The sequence below is a fragment of the Arctopsyche grandis genome, chromosome 10 (assembly GCF_051622035.1).
Source record: "Arctopsyche grandis isolate Sample6627 chromosome 10, ASM5162203v2, whole genome shotgun sequence".
NCBI lineage: Eukaryota > Metazoa > Arthropoda > Insecta > Trichoptera > Hydropsychidae > Arctopsyche > Arctopsyche grandis.
The window spans coordinates 16,136,462-16,149,466 of record NC_135364.1 but is presented as its reverse complement, the minus strand read 5'-3'; the positions used below and the strand labels follow the sequence as shown (position 1 = coordinate 16,149,466).

At 32.3% G+C, this 13,005-nt stretch overlaps 1 protein-coding gene across 1 annotated transcript in view; it reads right to left on the bottom strand.

Annotated features, from left to right (window-relative positions):
* Positions 1–13,005, bottom strand: part of LOC143918182 (uncharacterized) — a 235,338-nt gene that overhangs the window by 120,574 nt on the left and 101,759 nt on the right. The gene's annotated exons all lie outside the window — the stretch shown is intronic.

The window sequence follows — 13,005 nt, the reverse complement described above, 5'->3', positions numbered from 1 at the left end:
AAACTCGGAATTCAAAGGGCGTAAAAAGGGTATTTTGACAGTGGACCCCAGCCGATGTCGGCTTAAAAGTTTTGCGGCAAAACCCGCCTTTCGTATTAGGTGAACAACAAATAAATTAACATTTTGATTGTAGGACAAGTTTTAACGCACTCGACGAGAACACTCGTCAACGCATTTTGTGTATAATATATGTATATATAATATAAATTAATTTGTATTGAATTAACTGATGAAAGAAAAGGCGGGATGCGTAACATTTTATTCCTTGGAAAATGGCGATAAAAGTTTGAGGGCTGCTGAAGTTGACTCCGGAATCACCTCACGCAATAAATCACAAAATATAATGCGATTGTGGTGGGTGGAACTGTGGTCAATTGATTCAATAATAAATCGTAGTTTCTAGACGACGACGATTCAATTAGTACAAATGTATAATATAATGTACACTTGGAGAAAAGCGTAAATAATGATAATGGTAAATACATACATATGTATGTACATATGTGTATAGTAAGTTAAAGTTGGAAAGTGATCGAATCCAAGTACTAGTTATAAATAGTGATATGGAAGATAATCTACATATGTATGTACATACGTAGGTAAAAACAATAAAAATAGAAATTGACTACGATTTTTTTTATTAGTATTGAAGAAAACCATTTTAATTGGTTTTTAGATTATCTCGCAATCAACTATTAATATCCAAGTTAAATGTTCATTTATACATACATAGAATAGATAATATTGCAATATTCGTGATTACCGGATTGGGTTACTTAAAGAACTATCAATTTTTAAAGAGTTTACACTGAAATCCCGTTTATTTTAGACTCTTAACTCTAAAATGATATTTGATGATTTCAAAAAAATTTCAGATTGCGTTCAATATTCAAAATCACGTTTCGTATCGTCAGTATTGTTAGCCTGCTGTTCTACATACAAGAAAGATAAAACTTTTGTGGCGGTAAAGTTATACTGCACTATTGTAATTTATTTATATGACGTTATACATTAATTCAGCTCGTTGTCTTATCACAGATATTTTTGCACATTACATTTTTTGTATAATACATACAAATTGTATGTACATATATATATATATATATATATATATATATATATATATATATATATATATATATATATATATATATATATATATATATATATGTATATATATATATATATATATATATATATATATATATATATATATATATATATATATATATATATATATATATATGCATTTACGAAACTAATAAGTATCCCTATAGAGCTCGAGATTAACCTGCAAATATCACGATTGTAAAACGGATTGTAAAACCTTTTGCTACAAAATGAAAATTCCATAGTGATTTTCATTGGCGCGGAAAATCCATCACAAATCGAAAAAAAATAAATAAAAAAATAGCAATGTCACCCAGTAAACAAAGTCAAGATACAATATTGTCACTTGACTTTTATTTTATATAGAATCTGTTCCAGATAGTCGTTTTTTCTTTTTCGGTTTACGACTTAAAGCCTCGCGTGCTCGACAGGCGAATAAAATGTTCCTACGTACTTTACTTTCAACATAGCCGTACATCTAGACAGGACTACGTAAAATTGCGTGAAATCGATATGACGTCGAGGCGAAAGAAATGGTGGAACTAATACGTAAAAATGGGCAGTTTCTTATCGGCAACGGTAATCCTGTTTACAACGATGTAACGGGAAAACTCATCCATCATTCCACGTAGGTACTGTAATATATGTATGTATAAGTAGTTCAGGTGGATAGAGCCTGCGGGTTTCGTAATCTTTATTTTATAACGATATGCGTTACGTGATGATACTTGTGTATGCGTGTAAAAAATACCGATAGACTGATGAGATTGATCATTAGTGCAGATAGGGTAAAGGCGTGCCACACTTAGCTGTTATTAGAAGATGTACTAGTCGGTAAGTAAGTATTATATGTACATATATACATATGTGTGTATATATGTAGGTCGAAAGGCAAAAATCTATAAGCTTATGTATTGATTAATAATACCGACGAGTGGGTATGGGAATGTTTTTATTTTCGTTATTTATTTTAGGCATGCTTAAGCGTTATTTACGTTTAGTCTGAGGTATATAAAAACTAATCATATTAACGTTCATGGGTGGGTGGATGGAATGAGTTAATAATCTTCAATGTTAAGTGTGTTTGGCAATGATGAATTATAAGAAATCGTCTGTAAATAATAACAAAATTATAAAATTAAAATCAATAAACATATGTATAAGTAATCAGTCATGAAGTTGGACCTGACAAATACGCCCCGAATTGTTTTAGTTTCAGGCTAGGCTTTTAAAGAGGACAGAAACATAGTTTAACTGTGCGATGAATAACTCAAAATTTGAATGAATGAAAATATAATAATTACGCTGTGAAACAATTTCAGCGATGAAACGCAAAACACAACAAAGAAATAAATTTGTGACACGCATGCTTGAATAGAGAAATCCGCTGAAAAATTAAACGCCATTGTCACATTCAGGAATGCTCGAACGCTTAGCATGCAAAGCAAAAATATCTGTAAAAAACTACGCACATAAATAAAAATAAAAAAGTAAAAACAAACAAATTTGATTACCTTCAACCGAACAAACAATTAGCAATAATTGAAAATATTCATTGACGCGAATCGATTACGTGCAGTTATTTTCCGCGCGCTGGAAATGTAGTTTTGCCCGCGGAAAATATGCAAGTCGTCGCGTCGAACATTCGGAAAACTCATCACGCCTGCAATCATTAATCGTCAACGGGGGGGGGGGGGAAACCCCTAAATAAGCGATTTGCTGCGTAAGCGACTATCCGCAGTAATAAAATTAATCATCCCGTGAAAGCATTCCGCGACGTCATTTAGAACCCTTTGATGAGCGCGTGAAACTATACGAACAATAAAAACCGCCCGAATAAATCCGATTGTCGAATAAAATATGTAGTAGGTACACCTATGGGGTGAAATTATGGCATTTTTTAACAGGGCTAAATTAATAACAAATTACGTTCTACACATTTAAAACGGTGGGTACCTGTGTATGTGTTAATGTATCTAAAGTAAGTGGCTCTCGTTAAGAGGTTTAAGCGGCCAAGCTGCGAGATAGCAAAGCGACAAAAACGCTTCGGAAAATAAATTACGTTAATTTATCTAGAGCGCTGTCTCGGAAAAGTCTTCGAGAAATTTGTCTGCAGATGCAGTGGTCTTCAGAACAAGACAAACTAAAAATGCATACAAGTTCAGAACTGGATACGACATGGTGTGAAATATCGCATGTTTGGAAAATCCACGGAATATCTTCCAACAGTTGGAATTCTGGAAAATACATTGGAGTTTAAGATATAGTGAAAAAGATACGAGTACAATGCGTTACCTGGAATTTAACATGAGACAAAAAAAATCAATTTGGTTTAATTTTCGATGAATTGATTTTTTTCTTTTTGAACCACACTAAGAAATTTTTAAATTAATTTGACTGACAAATTATATATAAAAATATAAATATTTCTCAATTTGTTTTATATTTACATGTATCTGTAATAGTTAAAACCCACGAGAAAAGATTTGTGGGGTTAATCAAAAACCAATTTGTAATTTTATTTAGGCATTAACAAAATATGAAATAAAGTGATACGATCTATTTTTAAATATAATGTGTTATATAGAAACTATGAATAGTAATTTGATGATACAAATTTATTAAAAAAAAGAGATGTCGTAATGCAAAGCGAAGTCCATTCTAATGAACATTTTTTATTTTATATATTTACATACATACACACGAATATAAAATATGACACTTGCACGTATTCGTAATTTGAAGCATAAACGGAAAGTGTGCAGACACGTTCGAAACCCATTTTTATTCCAGGCTAGGAATAGATTGGAGCAGAACAGGGTGTTAGGGGAGTTAAAAGACATACGACCGCGTTCTGGACAGTTCCGGGACAGGTGAAACGTATGGATCGTTTCCATCATTTCTCTATATCCCCCGGCGTAATAAAAAAGTAACGAGAGAGAGAGAGAGCAAACAAATCGAACCGAAACGAGGATTTAAGCCTCGCTCGATTGCTAAACGCTTTTGCATATAAAAAAATAAAGTAAAAATGTGTCACATAGAAAAGCGATTCTATTAACGGGGTTGATACTACATACATACATATATGCATGTACATGGTAATTTTTTTCCACTAGATTATATCCGCGTTCCCTCGATACATTATGCATGCGGGAATGTTTGGCGTCTAAATACCGGATGAACTATGTACCTATATATATATACATACATATACATATGTACTAGGTTTTTGAACGCGTCTGTTTTTTGCAATTTTGCATAAAATACGTATTATCTGGCGTCCTGTGAAAAGAAAAAGGAGAGACGGCCATGACACATCCGAAAGTGTCCAACTGTAAAAGCGCGATCATTATCGAAGAAATGAGATTTCAAAGTTTTCTAGGCGAAAAGGCGACTGTCGAGAAAGTAACATAAGGTAGATACAGAAAGACACGACGAGTGGAATAACATGTGCTCGTGTACACTTTCCATTTTTTGTTTAAAATATTTATCTATCTATAATATAACAATATTAAATCAACTATTGAAACCGTAGATAATTATTATTTTAATATTCATTTAATTGGCTAGAAGAGTACAGGACCAAATTATATACATACATATATATGTATATATATATATATATATATATATATATATATATATATATATATATATATATATATATATATATATATATATATATATGTATGTATGTATTTTCATACATCAAGACTACAACGCAGCTAAATAAATAGTGCTTTAACCATGGCAATTTAAATGCCGATTGATATCGATAAAATATATTTATTTTAGCCAGCCGCTAAAACTTGCATAGTACTCAATGCAATAGTGTCAGAAATCGCTAATTTTATCTAATGTGATTATCAATTTTCTTTGATCCCAGGATACTTCATTACGTAGATACTGCATTACTTCATACTTCATTGAAGAAAAAATAAAATATCGTATAAAGAATATCAAAATTTATAAAAACTATATTAGACCAAAGCTAGAATTTGATTATTCCATTTGGAACCCTCATTTAAAAAAATACGTTGTATATTTAGAAAAGGACCCACGAATAATTACAAAAGTGGCTTCCGAACTTCACTCACTTTCATATGATATGAGATTGAAAAAAAATCTTTCCACTTTGGAGATGAGAAGAATGAGGGGTAATCTAATTGAAGTTTATAAAATTATAAACAGTCATATCAATTGTCCTATGATAAACCTCCATACGTTTCACAATAACACTCATCTGTGAGGTCATACTATCAGACACCAAAAATATATTTAATTATTTAATCCTTTTTTTCATTTACAGTAGTTAAACTTTGGAATAGTCTATCCCAAGGTTTCCCGAAATTTTTATGCAATGGAACACTTTACAAACCTGGATATTTTAACGGAATTTTTAAAGTTGGGTAAATATAAAATAAAAATTATTATTAAAATACTTATTATTTATTTCATAAATAGTCCTTGAATCGCAAATTTTCTTGATATCAGGCACAATAAAGGTGAGTTCAATTCTTATATGTGAGGTAGCGTCGAGTTTGTTCCTGCACTTTGACCGTTGCAGCATAATAAGAAAATTCTGCTTCGCATAAATAGGATGTATAAAACGGAAGTAAGAAAAAATAGCTTGTTTTGCCATATTGGGGTATTCTTCTGAAAAACTCGCTCAGAAATCATTTAATGGCATTAAAATTCATCTGCTTTAAAATTTAAGTCATTCATCTAAGGCAGGAAAACAATCAAAAATATTAGATTCAATTGATGAAATCAAAATTGAATTTTATCTCTTGTATTAAAAATTGTATTACTTTCATCTTATATTGTAATACATTTTCCACAATTTTTATTTCTGTATCCAATTTCTATTCAAATTCTCCGCCTGTATGTGCTTAGATTCTTGACTTCATAAACATCAGTGGAGATTGATCATCACTCGCCTTTCAATTTGAGGTAGAAGTTTTTTAAATGTGTTGCAGCAAAATTTTCGCGAAACACCTATTCAGGTTCCGTGGAACAACAGTGCTCCGCGGATCATAAATTGGAAAATTCTGGTATATCCAATGTATTAGGAACTTCTAGTGACAAACACTTAAAATAAACTTGGTGATTTCCATAAATACATGGTTTTTTGTATGTAATTCTTGGTCCATTTTTCAGTTTATCATTTGTATTTCCTTTTCTTTCTTTAATCTTCATTGATATTTGTATTCTTATATAACTTTATTTTATTTTATTTTTCAACATATTAGCTACAGTGATATTACAGAGTACTCTAACGCGTCACTGTGCCCAATCACACAATCATAACATCATAATAATAATAATCTTAAACCTAATAATAACTACCCGGTATATTTTGATGAAATAATCATTGGCATTTATAATTGATAACATAAACTACGGGCGTTGCTCTATAATCACTCAACCAATTCAGCACAGCTTACATTAAACAGATCAATTCACCAGCAACCCGGTTGAGCACATATATTGTTTTAGATAAAAACGTTGGAAACGTTGCCAAAATATTTGTGCGACCCACAGGAGGAGAAAAATAATCACGATTCCTCAGGTCTCTGAATTTACTAGGTGTATAAAACTTAAACTCATTAAGAACCTGAGGATTGTGTACTAACCCATTTAATAGCTCAAAAAATTGCTTTCCCAGAAACATAACACGACGAGACTCCAATGAGTTGAAGTCTAAAGCCCCTAATATAAATGCACTAGGATATAGCCAAGGATAATAACCATATAATTTCAAATAAAGATGTCTGAGAAACTGTTTTTGGATTCTCTCAATCTTCAAAGAATGAGTCATATAAGTATGACTACTTATAATCGAAGAAAATTCTAGAATGCTACGTACTACTAGAGATTCATAAAGAATTTTAAGCACCAAGGCACTCACTCTGTAAAGGTTTACTAACTCGTAGTAAGAAACTCGGCATTTTTGTGGCCCGCAAACAAATATTGTATGTGCCGTTTAAAATAAAAAATAAAAATTGATACATATATTAACAAACCCCTTGGGTCCATCAGCTATGTCGCCTTTCCGAAGTATGTATTCTTAAATAAATATACAAACAATGCACATTTTATCTTGCCGAAAATGACCGCAAACTATAGCGTAAAATATCAAGTGTCATCAATAACTGTGACTAGAACTATAATATTAATATATATGTACATTGTAAAAATCCAATTATATTAATTGTATACGTTTATTAAACGTCTCATAGTATCAGTATTGAACAAAACGAATGACCACACCGAAATTGGAAGAAACACAAAGGTATAGTCATTTTTCGTCGAACGGTTTGATTGCACTTGTGCTTCTACACATATCGGTAGTCCGGTCAATTTATCTTCTTGGATGGGAGAAGGAGGACAAAAAATAAGGAAAAGCTAGGACGTTCAGAAGAAAACCGAAACGGCCGGTGGACGGGGGGTCACGTGAAAACTCACCGGAAAAACAACGAAAAACCAACGGGGAAAAAATGAAAAGGGGGAAAAAAACCGGGTGGCACACGTGTGAATAGTTTCGGGTTATTTTACGGTATTTCACCACCATGCGAGGTAGGACGAGGATACATTCCGGGGGAATGTCAGAAATATATTTAAAACATGAGACGAACATTGGGTGAACGTAATATACGAAAACAAACCTCCCCGATTCTATGTACGTTCTGATCAATATATGAATGTGCATGAAAAAAATCATAGGAAATACATGTAGAAAAAACGGAGTTTTTTAGACGTATTAAAAAAGATTGGGAGATGAAAATTGCTTGAATTCTAAAATCGCTTTATAGAAGTACATATAGCTACGTGCGATTGATTGTATGACCATGACGTTGAAAAAACATGCATTTCACGAAAATTGCAGTCAAATAGTAAAAAAAAATCGACGGCATTCGACCAGTGAATTTTCGCAGACGTAGTTCAAATCCTTTTCAACGATTCCCTCTCACACAAAAAGCTTTTAAATAAAAACGATACAACATTCACCACATACAAAACAGCGCATTTAATTAATTAGATATCTCGCATACATTTATAGTCAGTTAAATTCGACAATTACAATAATTCATTTTGTAATATCAAGTGAAATAACATTTGGCCGATGTGGTTTGATATATGTAAATCAAAGGCATTCCAATGCATTTGTAAATAAAATATATTGGTTTCCGTTATACAAACAAATGTATTTCTATAAAAAATTCCTTACCAATGCAACACTGGAGTTTTATTACTTAATTTTAACGTAGTTTGTTTCTTCAATGCGCACGCTTTTTATTTTTCGTCTTAAAATATATCCGCTTTCCATGGAAATTCAGCTCTCGGTCGAGAGCGAAAAACGAAAAGAGCAAAGTCAGTGTGGAATCAATTACCTAGGAGGAGGATAAAGCACACTATAGCGAGATTTAAACTCATCTGCCGGTATCGGTAGATGAGTCTACCAGCAGGAGAGCTTGAACTGATATTGAGCTAAACTTTTATTGTACTTCGATGAGGTGTGTTCGACGAGGGTAAAGTTACCAAAATACACAAAACAAAGTACATTAAGCCTATTTGAAGTGAATGAAAGAACTTGCAGACCAAATTTAATACATCGATGTGGAGGTATAAATATACATAAGGTGTCGTTCAAAAGAATATATGCACATATGTACATACATACGTACAATATGTGAGTAAATATAAAAAAAAAGTTTTTGTATGAAATATAAAAAATGTTTTAACCTATGATTTTGTCTTTTAATGTTGAAAGATCACTTCTCCAGAACAATCCTAGGAGTTCTCGACAATTTTCCCCTTAAAAGGATGTTCTTTAACAAAAAGAGCTTCATTTAATATAAACCAATAATTTCGGAATTTATTTCATCAGCAATGCAAATTTAATCGATACAACTAATTTTCGATCTCATCAGAAAACATCTCAAAGGTGTAACAGGTAATTTATAATATAGTATTTTAACTCAGTAGCTCCAACCAAAAAGAACAATTATAAAATATAATACAATACGAACTTGAAAAACTGGAAGTTTTTTTGCGTGCAGTGTATGTATATATGTACATACATATATAAAAGTATTCGAGCCGGTGTTTTTCCACTTCCTTTGGCATTATGAGGGAAAACATCAAAAGATGCAACACACAAGTCTGCAGTTTGCAAAAATCTCGACCATTGTGTCTGCGCTAACGGGAATTTCACATGCAACAACATACCCATCTAAGTACATATGTATGTACATATATACATAATACATATATTCATCGTAGATATACATACATACATATAGATACAACCCCCTTCGTATGAAGTAATGGGTGCAAGCAACAGTGTCTTTCGAATAGACACTCGTTTGCATTCACAATATATGTACATAGGTGTGAGTGTATATCGTATTCGTATAGAGAACATGCTACATAAAAAATTCACTTATTTACTAAACGGGTGAATGGTTAGTGTTGATGAGAGGAGTTTACCTCTGTACATATTTTCTTTTATATAATGTTACTCCATTTACATATGTACATACGTATGTATGTTAGCTATCAACAAAGATATGACCAGGAAGTTCAACTCTTTAAAAATAATTAAGTATTGAAGAATTTATTAATAATGTATTCTATGAATATCCAAACAGATTATTTTAAAATATATACAATGAAGGTTAGAATTTGGCATTGATTTCTAAAACAAACAGGAACTATGGTAAATTTCTGTATGAAATCAATTGTGCGGATACAATAGGCTATGAAGACTGCCCACACTTCTAAAGACAAATAAGTAATTTATCTGGAGGATAATTAACTGTATACCATTTAAATGATGATGAACACTATTGTAATGAGAATCGGTTAATTTTAAACACAAATAAATGCAATTTTATAACATTCACCAGAAACATCATCCAATTATTTATAAATACAATATTGGAGGTAAAAACTTGACTCGAGTAACCAATATTCGTGATCTGGGCATTACTGGGATTCCAAGCTGCACTTTAACCTTCACATTGATAATGTCGTAGCTAAGGCTTTTAAACAACTTGGACTGATTCTGCGCATAAGTAAGCCTTTTACCAGAGGCAAAACCTTCAAATTACTCTACAATGCATATGTACGTTCGTAGCGTTCTAGAATTCGGAAGTGTAGTTTGGAGTCCCCAGTATGCTGTTCATATAGATAGGATTGAGAGGGTGCAAAATAAATTCTTAAAATCATTGGACTTTCAGACAGGTTACCTGTTACCTTTGTACAGATTATGCAGAAAGAGCGACAAGACACAAAGTACATTTTTTTGTATGCAAGACGTGAATTCTTAGACAGCATTTTCCTATACAAAATTTTAAATAACCACATCAACTCCGCACCCCTTTTGGGCAAAATTATTTTTAAAATTCCTCCTCACGTTCAAAAGATACTTTCTATATCCCCTCTTATCATACGAACTACGGGAAAAATACCCTTTTCAGACGGTCCAGTTAACATTACAATAAAGTTTTGAATGACCTTGATATATTTTCCGATACATGGGTTATTTTCAGGAAAAAATTATGTGATTTGTTGTTGCATTAGTTTCGTAGCTTAATTAGTTATTAAGTTTATAGTTTAATTTCGACTGCCATTTATATTTTTGCGACTGTATTTATAAGATTTTAAAAAAATATGATAATTTAGGTCTGTTTGTTTATGTATGTTTAATAAACAATTTTATATGACTGTTCTTATCTAAATAAATATATAATAATAAAATGATTCGGAAAAAACATTATAAAAGATTTTTTTGAAAAACGCAAAACGAACTTATTAACTTTATACGAAAGAAAATTTTACAATTATAATAGAACAACACTGCGAACTACTTAACTTACAAATCCTCAACTCGGTTAATAATCAAACCCACAAACCACCCGTTGACAAATTCTACATTAAATAAAACAACCAGTAATACAACAGTACGAAGATCAGTCAATACTCAAAGACTACATACACAATCCCTACTGTTCCAAGTTGACATTAGCATTTTGTAATACCAATGCACACACGTATCCTACACATTGCCAACGATGACAAAGGACATTGTAGGAGTTGCTATTTCGCAATTCAATGAGCCCTTCTCTACGTGCGAAACGTATTTTGACTGTGATTGACGCTGATGTATCAACTCTCGTACCTACGCAAATATTACCTCGTAAGATACATACATATGTACATAATATAATGTAATACACCTGATGATATAGTGCAGATTTTGCACGCTCTGAATATACATATTAAACGCGTTTTAATTTGATTAGCAGATATTTAACCGGAGCGCACGCGTATGTATAATATCTACCTTTATGCGGGAATATAATTAACTAATGCGAATATTCGGGTTAGGCCGTTTCAATGTTTGAAACTTGGGTACATAATACATGTACATACATACATACATAAATACGCACGCGTCGAAATTATAGTTTCGTATATAAATTATTACTAAACACATCGCGACAATGCGAGGGCGTTTCTATACTCTGCATACTGTGTGTACTACCGGTGAGTGTGGGTGGACGACTTTCGAAGGGAAATGTGGGTGGGTTTAGTAGAATATTTATGTGTGATGCAAGAAAGATCTCTTCTCGTTGTCGGTGTGTAGTTCAAGTACACCAATTGCGCAATACATTTAGTGCTCGGTAATAGAGTTAATGTGTGCCGAAAGTGGTCATACGCAGTGCAGAAGCTGAACCCGAGCTGGAATAATCGAGTGGTTTTGTGCTAGTTCGGTACGGCGCGGCCAATGTGCGTAGGCTGGGAAAGTGTGAAGCGTTCAAGTTAATTGAAGGTACGGTAAAATGTGCGAATGCTCTAATTTTATAATTAGTTCATTTATTTGCATGCAATAAACATTACATGTGTGATAAACTGCCGACTATTCACGTTGTATCTTTTGTAGTTTTAACATAGTAGTATGTACATATTTCAAAGAAAGAATACATAATTTCATGAAGATTTAAATTATTTATATGTTCCATATGATTCTAAAGGTATTCCTGAGAGGGTTGAGAAGTAAATTGCAATTTATAGTCAAAACAGGTCGACAAAGACATTTTATACGACAAATTATTTTATTTTACATACATATATATGTATGTATATACCAGAAAGGCCTAACAGGTAGACCCCAATGCGCCTTCCTAGATAAATAATTACAAACATTGCAGTCTTTTTATTACATAAATCGCTGTATTTCAAGAGGCTGAAGAACACGAAATTAATAATGAATTAATACATAGAGACATCTATGGATGGTATATGGTATATAGAGATATTTATGGATGGTATATAGAGACATCTATGGTGATATACTTGTACATAATTTTTTACATATAAATCATTCAGATATTTGTAACATGATTTTTGCTACGACGGAGGAACGGTTTCAACAATAAAATCAGGTAAATTGGCAAACTCTGATAAGAAGCGATCGACTTGGAGTCACAAATATCCAAGTCTGACTAGCAGTATTAAACCCGGTAACCTCTCGGTGCTAAACATAAACTCAACCACCGAGCCATATTGTTGGCTATATAAGTAAGTATGTATATTAATTAGAGCTCGCGATCCAGTTGACGTACTTAACAGACTATGTACAGCTGAATAGGGAAAGTAGGAAAGTAGGGCTAAAAATTAACGTAGCTGAGACAATATTAATGTATAATAAATTTTGAATGCCCGATAGTATTACATTAGCCAATAGGACAGTAGAATTAGTTAAAAAATATTTGTATCTACATATGTCAAACCATTGACATGTCCGGTAATAAAGAAGAAGAAATAAAGAAACGTGTGTAATTAGGATGGAGTGCATTTGAGTGAATGAATGCCGTTTTCAAATCA